Below are 24795 nucleotides of genomic sequence, written 5' to 3'. Positions count from 1 at the left end.
TGGGTTCACATGGAGTGTGTTACAGATTGCTAATAAAAAACCTCTGCATCTTGAAACAGGAAGAGCAAGAAGAGAGGTAATAATGTTTAAAATAGGAAAGGTCAGCAAGATATTTAATGGTTCATGTTTTTTGGTACTGTAATTGTGCATATCTTTAACATCTTGTAAAAGCACTGGTCAATGGAGGCATTTTCCAAAATACTTAGAAAGAGAGATACAAATATATGTTTGATACCAAATACATTTTCACCCTTCCACTTCTGATAACTAGATGTGCTGCACAAAATCAGTCTAAATGGCCATATACACTCCATTTTTTTTAATCCTTCTTAACATGTAAACTGTATCTTTTATAAAATTTCTGTTGTTTTTAACCCCTGTGCTTTGGTTCCCTTTTTGTTTGTTTTTGTTACTTTCCCTAGACAATGGAGACAAGGAGATAGAATCTTATGAAGGTCTGTACATAAAGGAGGGTTTGTTTTTCACTTGAAAGCCTTTTTGGGAGGCTATGTAGTGAAAAATAAACCGAACTGCAATTGATGTTACTTAATTGCACAAGACATAGTCAGAAATAATGTTGTAATTATTTAGTCTTTTGTGTATTCAGACCTGTGGCTTACAAATTATACAGGGTTCTACATGAAAAAAAGACAGTATAAATAATATTGTCTAAACACAATCATCATTAGAAAATCACTTAGACATGTACCCATTTTTTACATACCAAGGATTTACACTGCAGCAAATAAGAGTACTTCAGTTAATCTATGTATACATGTATGTAAATTTTCAGGATTAGCACTTTAGGCACATATTTAAATTTGAATGTTTGAGGCTGTTTAACATATGTAGTGTTAGAAATCTGTTTAATCAGAACCAGTCTTTTATTGCCAATATGTGATTATGTTAAACAGTTACTGAACTACTAGGAAATTTTCAAGTAATATAGGAGCAAAAATTAATTGAATCAAGATAGTCTTTCAAAAAGTAATAATACCTCTGCTTAAAATTAAATCACCTTATATTTTATACCATTAAAACCATTTAATTTCCTTAATAGTAAGCCACAAGATATCAATTGCAGTCCTTGGTAACACCACTGAGGGTCTATATGTAGTATTACTGTATCTGTCTCATCAGACTTTTTAATTTAGTATTTACAGTGTTTATTTTCATTTTGGAAACAAAACTTCATGAAAAGAAAACTCTCTTCTCTCAGCTCATCACCCTAGTATGTTCATTTCTTTGTTGTACTATGTGTTGTGAAATGCTTATATGGAATACAGTCTAGATATGCCAGGAAATAATCCATCTAATCACATGGTGTTTGCTGTTATTGCTGTATATGCTTTCATGTTTTACCACTCTTCCCTGCTCTTTGCTTAGTATATCTGTTTAGACTGTGAGCTCTTTAGGACAGCAGTTGTGAAGTACTGCATATTTTTACTGTGGTTGATTACAGAGGATAGCAATCTTCTTTACATCACTAGGTTCTATAGAAAGAAATATAATAAATACAATAAAATAATTATTTTTTGTAGGAGAGCTAGAATTGTTTGCTCTGGTAAGTACTGCGGGGACTTGAGGAACTCTATTTGTTTTTACTTGAAGAATGAGTAACATTTTTATGTACCTTTGTCTGAAGTAGTCTTTTGAAAAGTCTGGGTAATGGAAAATTGCCAAATCCACAGATACTGAAGTTTTAATACACAATCAAAGCATCATCACTGACTTGAGATACAACAACCAGACACATTCCATGTGAATTGGTATGAATTTTACACGTATAAAGGTGGTAAACACTGTAGTTAAAAACATAGATATAACTTTCATACAGTATTCTGTATAATTTTAAGTCGTAAATTAAGAGTTCATATTCTAATAACACTGTAATTCTACTTTGAGACTTTTTCTGTCCTTCTTTATGATTTTCTAATCCTTTTCTTGAAGAGGAATAATAATTTTCTTTTAAAAGGAACAATGCTCTACATGAACAGCAGATTACCTAACTTCTGTCAGTGGCAGAATGTAAATATGATTAATAGCAGTTTACTGTGGAGAATTGAATTTTCCATAAAGTTTCTTCAAGCAAATGAAGTACCAGTGATAAAAATAGAAACCCAGTAGAATCAAAAAGGCTGACTAAATAGAAGGGGTTTGTGTTATTATTTAACAAATAAAACATGAAGTAAATCTGAAAACTTTATAGCCATTTAAGTAGATTTTTATGTGTTATTATGTGCCCCGGTGATAATCAAAACTGCTGACTGTTGCTGGGAGAGCTGTATATGAACATACTGGAAAATGTCACTGCAACAGAGCAGTCCTTTCTGCTCTTACACAAGCATATACTTGACTTAATGAGAGATGGGATTTATATTGCATGGAAACATGCTGTGAAGGTTAACCTTCCTATATTTTGAAATCAAGGATTTTATTGTTGACCAGATTAAGTTAAAATCATACTGAGGAAAAAATGTACTAAAAGATACATTGTAGACAAAAAGGAAATAGAAGTCATGTCAGTTTTGTAAAAGAGAAAAGAAAAAATCTTCTATGTTTGTAACTCCTACAGTAGTCTCATTTGGTCTGTGTACATTTGAATAATCTATTTATTATAGGATTCAAACTGCATACCATTGCTTTAATTGTGGGAGAAATTTCTCAAATAGAAACAAGGTACTAACTTGCAATTGGGGAGATAATTTGTTATAGTGGAGCACTGAGCATAATGTGGAATATGGTGTGCTTATAGCTGTGCAGCTAGAATGAGAAGGGAAAGAATCTACAAGGGAAAAACAAACAAACAAACAAACAAACTTTGGGTAACTGTTTCCCAGATTAAGAATTGAAAGACATTGATTTTGGATAGATTTCATTCGGTGAACTGTATTACATGGCTGCAGGTTTTTTGTCTCCACTAGGTTTCCCTGGAATTATTTATTTCAAAATTCTGAAATAGACAGAGAAGGTTTGTTTTTTTTTTTTTTTTTAAGAAATCTAGCTGTTAATAGATGTAAAGGACCATTCCTAACAGTAGTGTATTGACCTGTATGTCTTTTTCTCAGTCCCCCACATGCTCAGTAAGAAAACATTAAAATATCATTACCTATGTTACATCTGCAGTCTTTTATGGTCATGATATTTTGGCTAGTTCCTTAGCTGCCCACAACTATGTTTCTGTCAGTATAAGATTTACCTGCCGAACCAGGACACGTGTTCAGAAGAAAGACTGAGTATCTCTGAAATGCATGTAATTTTCTTATTTAGCCAGAATATACTATAAGCATCTAGGCAGTTTGGGTTTTGCTTTAGGCTTTGTTAGTTTAGTATATTTCTATGTTAGTTTGCTGGAAAATAGTTCTGAAAAGAAGTCTGGGACCACTTAAGGTTTTATTGGAATTTCATTAGTGAAATGCCAAAAGGTTGTTTTTGGTTTTTTTTTTTTTGTGAATTATCCTTGTATATTTTTAAATTATGTTAGAGATAAAAATGTCTTGTTTCTAATGAACATTTGTGGAAAAACAAGAGTATTAAACTGAACCTGTTTTAACAGTGAAATGGTTATGTACTCTTAAATGCTCAGTATTATTAGCACTGTAGACAATAAGTGAATACTGGAATATTTATAGTTCTTAAGGGTTAACAAGATCTTTTCCATATATTTCTTTGTTCTTACTCACCTTGGTAGAAGGATGAATTCCATGACTGCATACGCTAATTAAAATGGAACACCATAAAAAAGTGCTCTTGAAAGTATTCAGCATTAGCCCTTGCAGTTTGTTGTTAATTACTAATCAGCGAGAGTGTTTTTTTTCCTAATATAGATTTTTTTTCTCTTAGAAATAAACATAGCCCTTTCTTTATTCATCCCTACAAAAAAAACCCACAAAACATCCAACTATTCAATCAACCATAAAAACTAGAAATTTTTTTTCAGGTCAGAGGTAATAAAACTAAGCATAAAAATTAAGTGTTTAGAAATTTAGCAAATAGTAGAGCTGAGTGAAGATTTGCCTATTTATGCTTTGTGGTAAAGACTTCAATTATGTAATCTCATAATAATCATGTGTCTCAGGAAATTTATTTCAGAGGCTGGTAAAGCTGACGTTAGTGCTGATTAACTGTCTGCTCTTAACTTCAGCTATGGATGATCTTATTCCAGAATTAAATTATCTATGATTGGAATTAACAGGGATAGTTGATTAGATTTAATATGGGAGATAGCTATGAGCCATAACTTCAGTTTTTACATCTCTCAGATAAAATTTAAAATCTTTAGAAAAGAAAATATCTATACTGTCAATTACATTGCAGTTGTAACTCATGCAGCATGGAGTGCTAGTTACTGAGATGCCTTGATGGCTAGGAAAACACAGATACTATTGACTGACGGAAGGAGATGCTGTTTATTTTAAGGGCTTTTGTCTTATTCAGAACATAATTTCTCTGTTAAATGAGACATAATTTTGCAAAACAGAAAGGAATTTTATTGTGAGTTTCCACTGCCCTATCATAGCTTGGTGGCAGATAGAGAAAGACTTACAATGCAATTGCAGAGAACTGTATTTACATTGGTCATAATTCTATCATACTCTATCAGCTGTTTTCACAGGTTATAAAAAATATATGACATACAAGTAACTTGTATTGTAAAAGGTAATGGATCACATTTATGTAATATATGATAGGAACTTGTGCTACCTTCAGCTTGGCTAGGAACTTGCTGATTTAGTCAAACACAGCAGTGTCAAAAATGAATGTACATATCTTTGCATCCATCAATATTAGTGGATATTTCTATGACACTGACTGTATGATATTGGACTCCTTCATGCTTGCACAGATTACTTGCATTATGTGTGCTTCACAGGGAAGTAAAGAGACTAGCTTAGTTATCAGTAACAAGGCTGCCTCAGCATAATACCTGAATCTACCTTGGGTTTTTGATTTCAGCTAGGAATTTGCAAAAATGTATGTCTGCGTTTTAGTTACACTTAGTTATAATGCATACTGAGAGGTGGCAGACTCCACAACCCCTGAAGAATATTAAAATATTTTATGTGCATTAGTACAATTTCCACAGAAAAACTTGAACAAATGTTACCTTTACCACAGGGCTTAGGGTGCTTACTTGAAAGGTTCTGACCTTTCAAGGGTAGTAACGGTTCATAATTTTCTCTTGGATTGGCAAAAGGATAAATCAGATGCTTCTTTCTTTATGCCAGTTGAAGGCCTTGCCATCTGCGTCTGAGAGTACAGACATTTGTGAGCATAAAAATGAGTGAAGTCATACAGCTATGCTCGTTACAGCTGTTCTATTATGTTTCAGGGTACAAATATATCAAAAGCATTTTAGTTCGGTTCTACTGCAGTAGATTTTATAAATGTCTTTGGCATACCTTTTATACATTTTTTTCTATGAGAGAAGTTTGACTGTATAGATGGTGTCCCTGCTGAATATTTTAATTGGATTTTTCAATGTCATAATTTCAATTGGAATTTAAATGTCATGATTTTGCCACAGAATTTTAAAGCAGAAATCTATGTAAAGTTTAGTTTCCATTGCATTGGCTTTGAGTATAGCCTGAATCTCTGTCCTTATTAACAATGACTTATTAGAACAAGTAGTTTTAAAATTATTATTTCATGTTAGCTAAAATGAGGTCAAATAATTCAATGAGTTTTTTAATAGCACATAAACCTATACAAGTAATGAGAGAACTGGAAAAAATTCTAGAAACACACCACACAGAACAACAACAAACCTTTTTTGTGATTTTTTGTAATCTACTTGTTAAACTACAGTATATCGCATCACATAAAAAGTGTTTGATAACTGACATTCAGATTAAAGCAGGCATACGCTACACCAATTATTCAGATATGCTATGCCAATTATTCAGCTCAACACTCTTCTATATCATTACTGTTCTTACCCTGGTATTAGAAGAGCTTTCTAACAAGAGAAAGTTGTGATTATTTATTAATGACACAAAAGAAAAATTTTCATATTGGTTATCATTACCCATATTGTCATCATTGTTTCCAACTATTTCAGTGTTTTCTAATAATTAGATATGCTCAAGTCAATTATAGTTACTGATGGAAACATCTTTCCTTCTGAATTCTGACTACTCTGAAATCCAGGTAAAAGGCATATTATCTGGGAAATTAATGGTTTTTTTTTTTTTTCCCCAAACTGCAAATACATTTGCATTGTTTCTTCTGCACTTATTAAGGTACTGAGTATGCCCACTTGCTTATGGTTTATACACAATTTCAAATGTGCTCTTTGAGAATAGAGGCTTGGGCTTTTATTTCTAGAAGAACTAAAGCAGAACGAAGCAGAAGATGCTTTTAAGCCAATTATCTACCAATATATATGTGCTTTCTCTGCTTTGGTACTTACTGTCCACTTTCCAGTGCTTCAACAATTTAATAAGAAATTGGCAACAAGGGATATTAGGAGCTGCATATGGCCATCATTACTTGCATAAGGATCTCATTGGAGTAAATCAGAGACATTAATGAAAAATAACACAAGGATTTATTTAATTTTTGATTCACTGAAAAAATAATTTATGCCACAGACTGAGGGTTTGTATGTTATTGTGAATGTCTTTTGTTTGATGTTTGTCTTTTATTTGAACAGCTTGTAACAAAGCATGCATGTTTTTGTCTTGCTTTTACCCTCCCTATCATCCTTGCTTATACAAATGCAGCAGGAGATGAAGAAAACAAGCGTGCTGGAGTTCAGGAATCAGAGGTCGAGGCAGGTCTGTGTGACCACAAGTGCCTATCTCCTTTAGAAACATTTTCCCCTGAGCACATAGGGAGACTTTACCAGTCAGCTTGTAGAAATATTAAAAGTCAAAATCCAGACAATAATTATATAATTTTATGTAAGAACAAGACAAAGAAATTCAATAAAGCATAATTTATGAGCTGTTTGTGAATCTTTAAAATAGTTCAACCTGCAAAAAAATCATTTAACGCTTTAATCTTTTTTTTTATTCCTCTTTGTAAATTAGCCTGTCACTATGATCAAATTACAGCCTTAGCAGATCTGGGTGGACACCTCTTAGATGTAGTACCCTCTACTTTACATTGATAGATTTTACAAGCAGGGAAAAAAAAAATAAATTGTATCATGACACTTCTTTTTCCTGGTTTGTGTAGGTGAACTGATGATGCTGAACAAAAATAGCAGAAAATAGATTACATGAAAATACTTTGAATATTTTGTATAATGTCTCTCAAATATCTGGAAGACAGTTCAGTTGGTAGAAAAAGGAAGTTAATGTGATGAGAACTGGTAGATGATGATTAAATCAAAAATGCAAATATTTTTTTTCAATTCAAATACTGTGTGATTAAAATATACAACTTTACCTTCTAATTTCAGAAAACACACACTGTACAACTTCAAAGACATGCAGAGATCTAAATATTTTTTCAGAAAGCTTTTTTTTTCTGTTCTGAAGTTTATTTCTCAAAGGAAGAATCATAAAAACATAAATGTGCATTTGCATTCACTGTTAATAGGTTACATTCTGTTACACCTTTTGTTAATTACTTGGCAGTGGCAGTACATCAATTGTGATGGATATGGAAGAGCAGCACAAATAAGCTTTTTTGGTTATAAATACTTTGGGCTAGACCAATGCTAAAAGTAGTTGCCTAAAAGGCAGGTAGTGTAGTACACATCTCAAGGCCCATGGAATGAAGCCCAGAGAAGGATGTTTTACATACAAATAAAGCAGCTATGTGGAGAGAATTTAAGTGCTCCAAAGGGTGGCCCAAAAAAATTACAAGCTGAGGAAGAAACGTATGTAGTACTAGCTGGTAGGAGAAATTACTGGCTAAACCTAAGTATGCCTAAAATACCATACCTGCTTAAGTGTGTCTGAATCACAGTTTATTTGGAATCCTGTGCCCTAGAGCCTACTCTCATTGTTAGTTAAGAGAAGAAAATATGGATCACTATTTTCTTCTTAAAACACAGTCAGAAATAACTATTGTGATAGCACTTATGACCTGTTCAGAACTCTGGATGCTAATTTCAAGATTTGGGAGCTGGAAATCAGGATTTTTTTTATTTTTTTTTTTTTTTTTAAATTGTAGTTTGCACTTAAGCACCCAAAGTGTCCTTCAAGAAATATCTTTGCCTTCACATTTTTAATTATAGTACAGTTTACATTTTTCTCGCTTTTGTTATGGCTCTGTCTCTGTTTATTGTTTGCTGGTGTGTTTAGTGTGTGCTGTTCAATCTGTGTGTTTTGTGACAACAAGCATAGTGCATGGAATTGTGCTAGCATAGTTTGCAAAATATTTGTGTGTGCTAATAGTTATGTTGTTCATAGTAGCTGTTCCAATTGTTAATCATCATTATCTGTTTTTAATGTTATAAAGATTATGAGGAAAAACATCCATACCCACCTGTTAATGGGCGAAAAGGCAAGTTGATGATGGTATTGCTAGTGAATTGTGAGTGCTAGAGAAATTTTAATTATTTTTTTGCTGCACGTGTGTGTGTTGCTTAGTTCTACTAGTTCAAAATTAGTAAGTACGTGTACGTTTCAATATGTTGTTTTAATTCTTGCACTTCATTATTTTCAACTGTGATTTTAAAATCTTTCTTGGAACCAAAAGCTGTGGATTTATTTTTTTTTTATTATTTACAGCTAACTGAACAACTGAAGATGTAGTTTACACCACTTAGATATGTGATCATGTTACCTATTAAGAACTAGTAGGATAGTTTCTGTACTTTTGCTCATTTAAGAATTCCCAGTCTGCCTTGGCCTAAGAGAACAAGTACAGTTTGCAGACACCTACAGTGTTTTCTGCATTGTCTTCCACTTTTTACCAGGTCTATATATTTTTATTTCACTTTGCTATATATTTTCACATTTTTCCTAGTCACAGGAGAGATGAACCATTTTATTTAATATATGCTGGTAGAGAAAGGCAATCTTATTAACAGTCTTCTTGATTGTCTCATTCTCACGTTCAGTATTCTTTTCTAGTTCAAATGCTCAATGTTTACAAATATGTAAGGAGTGAGTGTCAGGAAGATGGGATTAAGCTTTTTTCAGTGATGACCTATGATAGGACAAGGGGTAATGGGTGCAAATTGGAGCATAGGAGGTTCAAGGTGAATATCAGGAAAAATTTTTTTACTGTGAGGGTGACGGAGCACTGGAACAGGCTGCCCAGAGAGGTTGTGGAGTCTCCTTCACTGGAGTCATTCAAAACCCGCCTGGACGCCTTCCTGTGTGATGTACTCTAGGTGGTCCTGCTCTGGCAGGGGGGTTGGACTAGATGATCTCTCGAGGTCCCTTCCAGCCCCTATGATTCTATGAAATAAGCTTAATTCAAAGCACTGACATGTTAACATGTAGATTTAGATTTGTGATACAAAAATAGAACAGGAATGTTGCAATGAACAACCATGATTGCTTTGAAGTTTTGAGTTCATGCTTCTAAATTGCTTTGATAATTTTGAAGAAATCTGTTATTATTTTTCTATGTACTTCTAAAGCCATATTACATTTAGACTTTACCTCATCCATATCTTTTGTCAGGGAATGAAATATCATCTAGATAGCACCTTGGCTTTATTAAAGTTTCGTTATTCATTCTTACACTTCTATCTCTACCTGGATTCCACATGGGGAATAGCCTGTTATTATTAGCCCATATTATTATGGGCTTTCTGTTCCCTGGAGTAACTTAGCAGAGGGAATGGAGGTAATCAGGAGAGCAGGGATTCAGTTTTGCCTGTGCAAGTTCATTGTGTTGCAGGGAAAACCACCTCATTTTCATTATGCCACTTACCTTACAGAGTAGACAGACCAAATGAGGTGCCTCTGCAGAGAACGTGCAGTGTTGGCAGCCTGGCACCTCCCTTACTCTAGTGGCTTTGCCACCACAGTCCTGTGTGAATTCAAATGCTGGAAGTCTGCTGCTTTAATTGTAATGCGTGCTATTTATCAGATAGCTCAGTGTCTCGTATTTTTAAGATCCAAATTCCAGTGCCAGTAAAGTTGGAGGCTTTTGCCACTGCCTTGAGGTTGACAAACCAATAATTGGTGACTGAGTCAGGCAAAAGCGGGTTTTGTTCTCAGTTTATCTTCCACACTTTCAACAAAACCAATATTTTATATACTTAATTATAAAAAGATGTACTTTTCACAATAAGCTAAATACTACTATCATGTATTTGAGACAGTTTGTTTTCATGTATTTGTTAATTTATCTAAGGTGTCCGTTTTATATTTTAGAACTTTATTCTGCAGAGCTCATTTTCTCCAAACAAATGGTCTATGCCTGTGAGAGAGCTGGGGTTGTTTAGCCTGGAGAAGAGAAGGCTCTGGGGACACCTTATTGCAGCCTTCCAGTATCTGAAGGGGACCTACAAGAAATCTGGGGAGGACTTTTTACAAGACCTTGTTGTGACCAAAAAACGGGTAACGGGTTAAAACTGGAAGAGTGTAGATTTATATTAGATGTAAGGAAGAAGTTCTTCACCATATGGATGGGGAGACACTGGCACAGGCTGGCCAGGGAAGTTGTGGCTGCTGCGCTACTGGATTTGTTCAAGACGAGGTTGGATGGGGCCTTGTGTAACATGGTCTAGTGGGAGATGTCCCTGCCCATGGCAGGGGGGTTGGAACTAGATGATTTTTGAGGTCACTTCCAACCCAAACCATTCTATGATTCTGTGATTTCAAGTATTTATTACCAATACCCTTGCAATTTTTCCTCAGGTCTTCTGCATTTCTAGCTCATGTATTTTGTATGACACCTTTTGAACATTTGAGTTTGTGAGAAAAGGCTCCAGGTAATTCTGTAATTTACTGTCTTAAATTAAGGTACATACAAGATAATACAGTTACCAAAGCAAAATTTCAAGCCCCTCAGGTCATCTGTTCCATCACTTGTTTGAATACTTTACATAATTACACAACAGCTTTGTCTATATTATGTGAATCAGAAATGCTTTCCAGTTCTCATCTGCCAGGTTGAGAAGTGCCTTGAGCCTATTTGTATCTTGAGTCTATACCAAGACAAGACCCAAGTCAGAGAGTCCTCCTCTTTCTATGCAGGCTGGTCCCTCCATGCATGGGAGCCACACCACTCTGTGAGCAGTCTGGATGCCCACAGAACTAGAGCTGAAATTGTGTTGTATTCCAGACTTGCTGCACAGTTTAGACACAATCTAAAGAATTTGAGTGACTGAAGTGCAAACTGGGCAGAGTAAGGGGACCCCAGTCAAAGAACGGATGACAGATGGACCTGCTTAACTAATTTGCAGAAATAGTATATACAGATGCTTTTTTTGAAAAACAAGCACATGACTGTCATGCCAGAGGGAATTCTCATCCTGCTGACTGACCTGAGCAGCTTCTTCCATCTAAGGCTATTTGAAATACCTGGAAATGGGGTCTACACTTTGCCTGAATTACTAAATTTAGGCCATCATGAATCTCTTGTGTGCTCTCTGTTCTCCTGGCCCACAGACTGTAGATTTCACTAAGAGACCATGACCGCTTCTGAATTTTGGATGGAAAATTATACCCAGTATGTGGTTTATGTGTGCTACCAGAATACTTAGCATATTCATACATGTTATGAGAACCTAGAATAATACCACATTGAAATGCTGGAGTTAAACCCCCAGCCCTGAATGGGGGTTGGCATATGGGTGATGTCCACAACCAGACAAGAAAGACCCTTGTTTTCACCCAGTATCTGGCCAGCCTTGGGTGGGAACTGTTCAGGAGATCACCACCAGGTGCCCCCACCTTACACATTAACTTGGAGGTGGGGCAAGAAACCACCTCTATAAGAGCTGACTGCTTGCAGTGGGGTTAGGAATCTTGCTTATATGGTGTGTGTGTTGTGTGGGGATTCTGGTTTTCAAAAGGGCTCCCCTAGTCTTCACAGCAAGTAGAGTTCCCAGTAATGGTGGGACAAGATTGAGACAGGAGAGGATTTATGAGGCTTTCTCCTGGCAATTATTATATGATCAGGACTGGACTAATTGCCTGGGTCCTTCCTTCCCCCATGTCCTGGTTTTGGAATTGACTTGTGCCCTTCTTTGCTATGTTATGTGTTGTGAGTGAATACATTGGTCTGTTCATTCCTCCAGTGGTGGGCCACCTTGAATCTCTTGCATATCATATAAGACCAGAGGGAGGGATCTGGCTCATGTGTTGACCATTAATGATAATATCCTTCCCAGTTGGGGAAGGGGTCAGCAAAAGACTATTTAATTTAATTAAATTTAATTAAATTTGAATTGAAGCAAAGTAAGGTTTAAGTAGGGTATAGACCTGTTGAGACCATGGTAGTTGTAAGTTGGCACGTAACTGCAACCTACATCCTGGGAAAATAATGAAACGAAAAAACCTGCAAAACAGTAGAAGAAAGTACCCATAAGATGCAAATTCTTCTAATAGAAGAACCTACATTCTGTGGAAATTGCTTATGATATAGGTGACTATATTACAATGGCAACTCTAAAACTACCAGGGAAATATGACAGATGGAAAAGAGTCTAACTATTAACTTGTCCATAAATAACTTCAAATCTTACTTATACTAAATGTGAGGTGGTGTCTTTCAAACTACTTCACAATATAAAGTAGCATTTTTTAAGGCTGGTACATGACAATGTGATGTCATTTTATCTGCTCCTCATACTTTGTCTGGTTACTAATCTAACACTTTGTAAGTGACACTGAAAAATAGCACAGGTGCTTTGCTGTGGATGGCATTTGCCTGTAAAGATGCATTCTGCAGGATGGATTTGTAAGCTGATCACATTTCCTTGCGTGCATGGAGTATTTGCTGACACACAGGGAATGGGAGTGCAAACTGAGCAAAGATTGTGGGAAAGAGGTGCCGAGCAGAAACTTGCGTTTTACTCCACTGTTATGGTAGCCATTACTTGTAATTTGCCTTATTTAAATTCATTAATCACTAGACTCTGGAGATACTTGACATTGTTTGTGTCTACCTTTCATAGCTGCGTGAGGATAGCCATTCCAATTCTAATTAAAAATCCACTTAGCTGAGTTTCTGGTACCTCAGCACACAAGGCTTGGATGCTGGGGAAGAGGAATATGAACAGAACAAGTGTGTTAGTAGTGTTTACCCTGGATACTGAATACCCAGTCTCCTACAACTTGTACCTCAGGAATCTACAGAAACATCAGTGGTATGTTTATGTGGTGTCTTTGTCTCCTTGTAGGCTCTCTGCACCCTTTCTCCCACCTTAAATCAGTCCTGCCAACAAAAACCTGCAGTGCTTATCCAAACAGGTGACTTAGTAGAGCTGTTCTTCTGAGATATTCAAAATATGCCTATTGATACTGGGCCAGCTGTATTGCATTCATTTCTAACGTGTTTCAGGCATATAACCAGAAGAGGGAGCAAACCTGCCGTATTTTCAAAACATATTGAAAGATAAGAAACAAGTCCTCTCCCTGCCTCAAACAGTGATGGAACAAAAGCCTTGATAGCAGCATTAAAAATAAATAATAATAAATATATATATATTTGCTTTGTTGTTTAATGGTGTTTAATGTACCATTATCTTACAACATTTTTCTTCTGGCTAGTCTGGTGCATTTAAGTTTGTCCAGTGTTTCTTCATGTTTTATAACTCTGTTATATTTATAGAACCAGCAACGTGATATTTTGATTTTAGCTAAAGGTAGGCTGTGACTTTACTAAGAGATATCGCAACAGGTACTCTATGTGAGTTTGCTTGGGTACATCTACAATTTTTCTTTAAAATAACTAATAGAATATTGAAATAAATTTATTCACCGTATGGAGGGATCCTCTAGTAAAATGTTTTAAAAATCACCCTAGAGCACAATTGATGGGATTTGCAGCTGAGGAATATGATGAGACTGCTACTGGACTAGGTTTGTTAAGTGATTTACAGCTACAAATAATTAATGTAGCCTTGAAGTCAATTTGAAGAAAAGATTTCTGGAGTGAAGGAATAACTACAGTTCATTATCTTTTTTTACACTAGTAATGATAATATCAAATGTAGATATGTGACGGTACTTTTTATTGTCTATGTAACAACTTCCATTAAAGTTCTTTAATGTATTCTCACTACAGCCGAGGGAATGAAGCCCAGGGTTTTTTTCTTCAGAATGTGCACTTCAGTAAGGAAGATGAATAATTATGTCAGAATTTTTATTGGAATGCTGTGTTAGTTAAAACCATGTTATAAGTGATGCCTACATGGCCATTTATGAACAACAATTTATTTATTTTAAAATGTTATTAACATATCCCAGCATTCCTTTGTTGATTTGACACAATCTGACATGAAGTGATTTGTATGTGTGTGGACTTGCGTGTGGTTTGTCTGGCTCATAAGATGCGTAAAGGAGAGACATTGTCCAAGCCTTTATATTGTCCACATTTTACGAGCATTTAGGACAAGTCTCAACTTTGGTTTGCTCTTTTGGAGGAAACACAGATCATGATGTCCCAGATGAATGGCTTGTGCTCTAATCATTTTTTAAAATATTACTCCAGTGTATGGAGGAAAAAACGTAGATGAACAGTTACTGTCTCAAAAGCAGAAGCTAAAGAATTGTGTCCTCAGATTTGCTGTAGAATGTTACCTGGAGAGACAGGAGCTCTTGCTCTAAATTTGTCAGAAAAAGACTATGTGTGTCACTAGTTTTCTTCAGGTAGTGGGCAAGTCTAGTTCATATTACAGCAGGGTAGGGGAACAGCTGCTGTTTTACTGAGGCATCTGAAGAATTCTTTGATGTAGGAGCAGCAGCAGTCTGGCATAGAGCCTTCATTGCTAACTTTGTGTCACTTGGAGCTGGCCTTGATGCCATTAGCAACATGCTGGTGGGCCAAAGTAGGACTGGATTCATTCCAGATACAAGGTAGTATGTCTCGGATAATTCATGTATCATGACCTGAAACCATTTACTTTCTGCTAGTAGAGATTTGACATGGCTAAGAATATTTGTGTGAACTCTTGAGACTGATGGCTTTTAAAAACTTTCTTAGGTCCTGAGTTTTCTAAATTAAAGCTTGTGTAACATTAATCTAGCCTTTTTTATGCCTTTAATTAATTCTTCTTATTGTATTCTTAATGCATGGATTAAAGGTCTTACCTGGTTCAAACATAGTATCTCAGCTTTTCACAATTTATCCCACAGTTCTAATAGCTTGGTTTTATGCTGCATGGTCTTTAGGAAGCACTAGCCAAATCCAATTTTGACTCTTTTTAACAGTAGTTGTCACCATACATTATGAAGAACATAATTCCTTTCTGGGTATTTATCTATAAAATCAAGAATACAATTTATGAGGATTTTTCATTTGCAGGAAAAGATGACTAAATTATGTATGTCCAAATGAAAAAAAATGAAGACTTTACAATAACCTAATTAACAGTCTAAAACTAGAAGTGCACTGATAAAAGTTGATTCACAGAAATTTTAGATGCTTAAAAGAATATAAAAGCTGAGCGCATTTAATAAAAAAAAAGACAGCGTAAAGGAGAAAGTATCTAAAAATATTTCAAGCAAAGGGTAATTGTGAAAAGAACTACTACTGTCTGTAGTGTAGAGGAAAGAAAGGAGGGGTGTAGTATTTGCATAAGAAAACTCCCCATCATTAGTGTTTGGTGTTTTGCTGTATCATTCTGTACTTCTGCAGTTTGCTGCATCGTTCCAGTTCAGCTGCAACATTCTGGGAGCTAGATTGGCATGCTTAGAAATTCAGAAAACCTGGAGATATGCAACTATTCCTATCATATGTTATTTGCATATTTTAAATACTTTTAATTTTTAATATTCTCAACAAAAATGTAAGAAAAGCCGAGGCTGTACTTAACACTAGGATGGGCTGGAGTACTCTCCCAGGCAGCACAAGTGGGTATCATCCTCAAGAGGGAATGGCACACAAACGGGTGCCATCCTGACATCAGTGTGGAGAGTCTAGCTACATAATTCACTGCGAAGGGCAGTGAGGTGCAACACCTGTATGTAACGAAACAATTACATCTACAGATTGTACCTTTCTTACTGATGGGAAAAATCTGGATCAGTTCACCTGTTAAATCCTTCCAGCCCCAAAGGTGCATGAGATAATGAAATTATTCTGACTAAAGAATCTCCTGTTTTATAAAATCTACATGATGTCTTTTTGTATAACTATTTGATAATTTTAAACATTTATACATAAGTCAAAACCAGTTATCTCAACAGAAGGCAGATTGGAGTTCATTTGTAGGAGAACTGAGAGTGGTAAAAGGTGAAAGATGAATTAGAAAACTATGGTTTCTTCTCAGGTATTTAAAATTTTACCAAATTTAACTTTGGTTTAAAAAGCAGGGGATAGACGGTGGCCCTTTGCTTTGAAAGGAAAAAAAAAAAAAATAGTTTGGTACTATAATGCATATTCATGTAAGCAGAGAGGATATGGTTGGTGCTGATATTTAGCATACTGTCTATTCATCAGCACCCTTACTAGTTTCCAAACACAAAGCTCCCATTTAACAACTTATTTTCTTAGCTTTGTATAGCATGGAGAAGAAAGGAGAAAAAAAAAAAAAAAAAAAAAAAAAAAAAAAAAAAAAAAAAAATAGAAAACAGTGAAGAAAAGGTTAAATGTTGGAATAGATCTAATGGCTATATCTATTTTTATATCTTATTTGAAATAATAACCTTTACTAGCTAAACTCTTGCAATGTTCTATAAGTCAGTGAAGCTCTTCACCTGATCTGGAGTACATCCAATCTGCATATACTCAATCTAAGAGTTATATTTAAGAGCTGATAAAATTAAGCATCCATTTCAATTATATGCAGACATGCCGTAAAAGTAACTAAAGCTACAGAAGGATAGTCATTGGAAATTTTTCTGAAAGTGTTGCATGCTCATACTGTCACTTTTAGTATAAACATAAAAAAAAAGTAGACTGTCATGCTTTTATAATTTTTTTTTGGTGTTTCTTTTTCTTTTTTGAGGTTAACATGTGGCAAAATTATTTATTCATTCAATTATAATTTTATTTCATATTCATTTCATCATGCTTGTCAATTCAAGTGTTGTTATAGAAGCTCTTGAGTGCTCCCAAGTGGGTTAACTCTTTTCTAGATACATAGTTCTTAAAAACAATTAGCAAGGCTTAGGAAAGCTTTTCCTTTGTAAGATAACTGTTATGGTACATGATTTTGGTGATTGAGCAAACTACAGTTTTTGGTTTCAGAACTGAATCAGTTCTGAGAAAGAACTGACTGAGGAGGTCTTGTCTTCAAAACTGCAATAAAAGCTGGCATGACAGCTTTCACGATGGGCTTCCTGCTATTCTTCACTATTTAGACTCTGTTATATATCCTGACAAAATCCTGTGTTTGAGATTACTGTCTGCCTACTTTTTATCTTATTCTAAATGTCACAACTTTTTGACCTAAATGATTGTCTAATATTTTGGTTAGTTTGTTTTGTTGGGGTGTATGTGCGTTTGGTTTTTTATTCCCTAGCAGTGATTAATCCTTAAATTCAAAGGCAGTTTTACTAAGGTCATTGAAAATTTTTTGGTGCCTTAGTTAAGAAGACACTTCAGGACACATCCAAGAGCAAGGAACCATAGAGGCCATCAATAAATATTTTATTGCTAAATGTGTATTTTCACAGAGAAAAAGAATCATATTTTTCTGAGGAAGAAACATAATAAGATTTTATTTCCACAGTTTGGAAACATTATTCCTTTTGAAATTTCTTATTTACTACTTAATACATATGGTACTTTGAATATGACAGTTTCTGTTTCGGCATGCTCTCTGTGTCATGAAATCATTATATTGACAACTTCATTGATATATTATTTAAAGCCCACAACTCCATAATTTTAAAAAATCAACCACCTTGTATATGACAGCAGCCTGTCATAGAACAACAGCCACAGATAAGAAGACTGCAGGATACCTATGGATAACATTTTTACATATTTGCATTCTGAATGCCGTGTATCCATCTGTCTCTTTAAAAAGAAGGAAAAAAAAAAAGGTCATAGGCTAATACTACTTTGTGTCAATTTATTTTGAATTTATAAGATGGATAACGTGTTCTATATCTGTCATGTTTGTCTCCATCACTGGCTCTTTCTGTGACCATAAAAATGGTTATATCTGTGGGCAATGGCTGTGATGAACTTAGTACTTTGATGTAGTAGCAAAATAAGCAAATTCTTAACAGCCCAAAGCAAAAATGCAGTTTAGGGTATAGAGTTTGTCTCGTTAATTGGTCTAGATTTGGTTTTAGCATGAGATACTGAAGGGTTTATAACCTCTAGTATTATGCTAACCACCCAGTTTAAGTGCCAGAAGATGGAGAATTAAGCTGTAGATCAGAGATACCTGACAACCTCAGAAAGGCTAACGTCTTGCAAGTCCAGAGAATGGAGTCTCCATCTGGAGAAGAGCATATATGCTCCTATTCATAGACCTTCTGAGCAGTTGGGCCAGCAAAGCCAGTTTCAGAGTATAGGATCCATAATTAGCAAGACACTTTTTATTGAGTGCCTTAAAATAAAAACTGAATTTAAATCTAATCCCAGATTTAGCAAGTAAATCCAACATAGTTTTGGCTTAACAATTCATTGTAAAAAATACTTTGTTAATTTAAAATGAAAACACATGATTGCAAATTCAAATTTTTAAATTTTTTATCATACCTTTGCAAAATCTTTTTTTTACCAAAATATTTTTAATTTCCTTTTTAATTTACCGAAACATGAGAATATTGTAAGAATCTGTAGAACCTGGAGTACTAAATATTAAAAATGGAAGAAATTCTTGTGTAAATAACCTCCTGGAGTTTTGTTCCAGTTGTTAAGTGTCAAAGAAAGCAGAATATTTGACAAAGTACATAGATGCTAACTTTCATATAGGGTGTTCTGTTCCATGTTTAAGATATTTACTAATTCTCTCCACCACAGGCCTCTAAATTAAAGAATTGATCTAAATTTTTGTCATGTTAATGATAGTGCATTTGTTTAAATCACATTGTCCCAAATAATATTAGGTGTCTTATAATGGAAGTTACATAATATTTCTGATTTTTTTTGTTTGTTTGTTTTTTGGTTTGTGCTAGAAGTTACATGGGAGGACCAGCAGAAAAAGGTGAATGGTACAATAACTGGTGACAAACCATTGCCGAAAAAGAAACAGCATTCTGAGCCAGGTTTGTCAGGGTTTGGAAAACCACATGAAAGCATGAGACTATAAAAATACATTTCATGCTTTTGTAATGCGTGTGTGCTTGATGTACCTTACTTTTTTTCACTTTGGTGTGAAATTTTTAGTATGTAGAGACACAATTTAGAATAGTTCTGGTTTAGAATAGTGAAAATAGATCTGCTTTTGTAAACAATTGTGTTAGAATGCATATGAATGAATAAAGAAGTGTTCTAGCACAATGTTAGACTTAGCTTGCACTTTAGTTTTGAATTTGGTGATGGCTTTAAGTGCAAGCCTCAGGAATCCAAGTATGAGTTATGCTGATTCTTATTTAGTTGACCAAACCAAAGCTACTTCATGCATAGTAGGAAAATCATCTTCTAAAGACTTGAATTTGAAACCTTCTTGTACCATCACATATGGCAGAATTAATGTTCTGATGTAATTTTTATACAAGCAGCATTTTATATCCATATGGCAGGAATTCTCAAATCTAAGACAACTCTTTCTTCCTCCATCTTGTAAATGAATTAATTTCTTCTGAAACTAAAAACTCTCACAAATTTTCTTCCACTGCAAGCATAAAGTGCAATTCCTTGACTCTCTCTTTGTTCCTACAAATGCATAACAATAAAAAGTAAACTTACCAATAATAATGATGATTATGATAACAATAGTGTTATTCTCTGCTCTGAATCAGACAACAAAAGATCCTAATCATGTTCATTTATGTGCTGAAAAAGTGACTGTGGTGTAATGATGATGAGCACACTGTCAGGGAAAGGGAAGGAAAGGCTTCACTTACTAAAGTTTACAAAACTGGCTAGCTGAGCCACCTCTTAAATTAATGCTGCAATCTTGGATTTAGGCTGATTATTTCTAATTTCTTTGTTAGAAGCTTCACTACTGTACAGCTGAAAGTGCAAGACTTAGAACTGAATAAAGGCAGCAAAATCTGGATTGACTCTGTAACCTAAGAATTAGGCAACCTAGCTGCAAAAGGACAGACCTGTACTTGTGTTTCCTGTTCCCTGACTTATTAATGTATCAGAGGAAGTTACAGGATAAAACCAGTAGTGCTCATAAGAGTTGGGATCAAAATGTAATATATCATCTTTTGTAGCTGAGTGTTTTAAGTATTGTGTGACAGATTCAAAATATAATGTCTACAGATCTTCACTGTTGCCTTTCTGGGGTGAGTTCTGCAGAATAATGCCCGTGTCCAGACTTTCCCTTACATAATAGGTAGGTAAGAACATCATCTCCCAGCTGTGGTTGGCTAAGAACCATGGTCTAGGCAGACGATAGGTTTGTCGTTATTAGCAGTGCCTGTTTAGAGCCACCTTTCCCATTTTCTAAAAACAGGAGCTGTATTTTGTTAGATGACTGCTCTTGGGACATTCTGTATTTTGGAACATAAATGAAATCTTGTAATCCTAAGACAATAAAAAAGTAGAATAGAAATCAGAAACAAATATGGACACTAAAAAGTTGTCACTTTAGAAGCATTTTGTATATTAAAAACAATATTTACCTGATTTTTATCTCTTTCTCTTTGGATCAGTACCATCGATCTCCTGCAGGCACTACACAGAATTGGTTGGGAAAGCCACAGTCACAATTGCCAAAGCCTAGAACAGATACAAAGTTGAGTTAAAATTGTTCTGCACTCTACAGTCCTAGGTCTTTCTGTGATGGCTGATGCCTGATAAGAGCATAAATTCTGCTATGGTTAACATTGTCAGTAAAGTTTTTCATGATATGTTCACATTAGACAATGCATGAGGCAGAAACATCTGAGGTGGTTCTGAACACTCTACAATAGACACCAAAGAGTGCATTCCTAGGATGCTTTTCCAAACTGATTTTCTCTGGTTCTCCAAAAGCCCTATGTACTAAAGTGGTAGAAGTGGAAGAGTAGCAGCATAACAAATGAGTGGAGTTCCAGAAGTTGCATTATCTGTTAGTCATGGCACACTACTGTCCCCTCCAGACATCCCTACATCATTACAAACACTTCATTCTCAAGGCATAGCAGTTAGGACATGTAGAAAGAGATGCCATAACAATGTACTCCCTGCTGGATGTTGAGATAAATTGTATTTGTGACCATGACCTACCAGTGATGTAGCCTGATGGAATCTACCTAAGGAAGCTTCACATTCCTTGAAGCTTTCCAATATGGGATTTAATCTCTGTACAGGACTCTACTTTCTTTCCTCTGAGACCGTTTTAAAGGTACCATTTGCACAGAAAACAGCAAGGTGATTCTAATACAGCTTGAACCTTGGCTGCAATTGACACTGCAGAGAGAAGCAAGGAGGAATATGGCCACTTTGTATTGCTGTTGCCCTGTTTTGATTGCCTTTTCCTACAACAATTTTTATGCAATAGCCTGTTATGGAAAGCTGTCTGGTTTTAAGTTCAGTTTTTCTGTTAGTATTTAACCTAACCAATCATATGGAAATAACCATAGTAGTATTATAGCTAAGAAAATCTGTGAGAAAAAAATAGATATTGATAAAAAAAGACATTGATTTTTGTCTTTCACATTTCACATTTGATTGTGAGAAAATTTTTAGATGAAAAAATAGATGATAAAAGCAATTCCAAATAACAAAAAGTAATAATGTGTCATTTGAAGCATTAATATCCAAGAATTATGCATTACTATAAATGAGATTAGCAGATTTGTTGGAGAAAAATTTAAGATCACCTGATCTCCTTCTATGATCAGGTGACCCATCTAGTGGATGAGGGAAAGGTTGTTGTCTACCTGGATTTCAGTGAGGCATTTGATACTGTTTCCCACAGCATTCTACTGGAGATGCTGGTGGCTCATGGCCTACACAGGTGGCGTATTTATTGGGTTAAAAACTGGCTGGATGGCTGAGCCCAGAGACCTGTGCTGAAGGGAGTTAAATCCCACTGGCAGCCAGTCATGAGCAGTTCCCTCAGAGCTCATTTTTGGTATTGGTCTTGTTTAATATCTTTATCAATGACCTGGATGAGGGGTTCAAATACACCCTCAGGAAATTTGCAGATGACACGAAATTAAGTGGGAATGTTGATGCGCTGGAGGGTAGGAAGGCTCTGCAGAGGGATCTGGACAGGCTGGAGCAATGGGCTGAGGCAAATTTTCTGAGGTTTAACAAGGTTAAGTGCTGGGTCCTGCACTTAGGTCACAACAACCCCAGGCAACACTCCAGGCTTGGGGAGAGGTGTCTGGAAAGCTGTTTGGTGGAAAAGGACCTGGGGGTGTTGGTGGATACCTGGCTGAACATGAGCCAGCAGTGTGCCCTGGTGGCCAAGAAGGCCAATGGCATCCTGACCTGGATCAGAAATGGTGTGACTAGAAGTACTAGGGAAGTGACGAGCCCCTGGACTTGGCACTGGTCAAACTGCAACTTGAGTACTGTGTCAACTTTGGGGCACCACAGTATAAGAAGGACACGGAGGTGCTGGAGTGGGTCCAAAGAAAGGCAACGAGGCTGGTGAGGGGGAAAACATGCCTTATGAGGACCAGCTGAGAGAATTGGGGTTGGTTCCTCTGGAGAAGACTGAGAGGAGACCTTATTACAGTCTCCAATTACTTAAAAGGAGATTGTAGTGAGGCTGGTGTTGGTCTCTTCTCCCAAATTACTGATGATAGGAAGAGGAGAAATGGCCTCAAGTTGTGCCAGGGAAGATTTCTATTAGATATTGGGAGGAATTTTTTCACTGAGAGAGTGATTAGGCACTGGGACGGGCTGCCCAGGGAGGTGGTGGAGTCACCATCCCTGGAGGGATTCAAAAAACGAGTGGAAGTGGCACTTGAGGCCATGGTCTACTGGTTAGGGAAATGTTGGGAGGAAGGTTAGACTTGATGATCCTAGAGGTCCTTTCCAACCATGGTGATTCTATGAAGTAGTAAAATGGTTCTTATGTTTCAGGATTTTCAATGGAAGATATTGATAAAATTCCTGCTCCTTAATATCAGAAATCAATATTTTCTTAATAGTGTCTCTAATCAATAAGCTCTGAGGCAATTTAGAAACTATTGTTTCATATATTACAAATAGTCAATTATATTTATGCAAAGATTTTGAAGGATTGGAAAGGGTAACATTGCAGAATCATAGGTAAGCATAGCATCAAAATTCAAGCCATGTCTTGGATGCCCTTCCTTTAGCTGATGTCAACACTCTGTCAGAGAATACTGCATTTTCAGGCGTCAAAGAGCATGTGGAATAGTGATTTGTTCCTATTTAATATTATTAAACATTTCTGCCTTCAGCATCCCTGCCTCTGAGCTGTAATAGATGAGATATGAAAGAAAGTGAATAAGCTCTGGTTGTCTAGTTTTGTTGGTCACTGAAGAAAAGGAGGGGGAAAAAAAAAGCACAGCATGCAAATATATTCATGTAATTTTACATTTTTATATCTGAGGCCTCAAGAGAAGTTGGCAAAGAAGTAGGCTATAGGTAGGGAATGTGTCCTATACTGACAAAAATAAGGTTAGGAAAGATACTGTTTTTCTTGAAAACGGATTATTTTCATCTAGTATCGTCAGTAGTCTCTCTCGAAGACATCAGGGTTATTTAAAGGGAGAAAGCACATAGTTTAGGGTACCAAGGAAGTACTACTCATATCTGTTCCCTGTCAATTATTTTTGAAGTGTTCAAGCAGTCTCACTATCCAAATTTTTGGAAGGTGAATACAGTTTAGCACACAATCTGCATCCAGAGATGATATAGGTAATGCAGAAACTACCTTCATGAGATAGCTCAAGAAACAGCAGTGTTGGTTTTCCTTTGGCTTTCCTATTTGGAAAGAGTAGATTTTATGGTTATTTTCTGGAGGCTATCCTGTAATGGTTTAATGATCCCTACCTGTTGAGAAGATTGCAGTTTCATCAAATATCTGACCTTTCCCAGAGGCACTTTTAATTTTTAAGCAACAGTTGAACAGAACTGTGGGAAAGTGATGACATATTTTAATGTGATTGACCAAAAAGAGACAAGATAGTTTAAATGTATTTATACATCTTGGAATGGAATGAAGTAAAAATGGAGTGTTCTGAAAATTAGAATCATAGAATTATTTGGGGGAAAACCATATTTCTTTAATATAGTACTAAAGTTTTAGAAGAATTATAAAAATGGTAGGTTAAACACATAAGAAAATACAAAGTTGATGTGTGCTTAAAAATGATAAGTCTTTAGGTGTATAGACTGGTGTTCAGTTTGAAGGGAATCATGGCTTGTTTTATCCATGGAAAATTTATGTCTCTCTCCTGGGTGGATGTACTCCTTGACTGTACATACACAAAGCTTTTCAGAAATAATTTTAATGTGACTATAATTTTGTAGTCTATCTATTGCAATGGAATCGGCTGAAGTAGTAAAACAGTAGTCAAAAATAATTCAAAACAAAATGGTGGTTATTTTAAAATAATTTTGTAGTTTGAAAGTATGATAGATTGAAAATTATAAAAAGACAAATGGTTAGAAATGGGGAATGAATGAGGCTGGAAAAAAAACAGAGGCTGGATGAGGAATGAATGA

At 35.6% G+C, this 24795-nt stretch overlaps 1 protein-coding gene across 1 annotated transcript in view; it reads left to right on the top strand.

Annotated features, from left to right (window-relative positions):
• LOC103774367 (regulating synaptic membrane exocytosis protein 2) overlaps window positions 1-24795 on the top strand; it is a gene marked incomplete at its 3' end in the record, with an annotated part of 152814 nt that overhangs the window by 91269 nt on the left and 36750 nt on the right. The window lies entirely within an intron of this gene.

This window comes from Merops nubicus, unplaced genomic scaffold, assembly GCF_000691845.1.
Source record: "Merops nubicus isolate BGI_N331 unplaced genomic scaffold, ASM69184v1 scaffold10646, whole genome shotgun sequence".
Taxonomy (NCBI): Eukaryota; Metazoa; Chordata; class Aves; order Coraciiformes; family Meropidae; genus Merops; species Merops nubicus.
The sequence above is the reverse complement of the archived record's forward strand: the minus strand, read 5'-3'. Positions and strand labels throughout refer to the sequence as shown.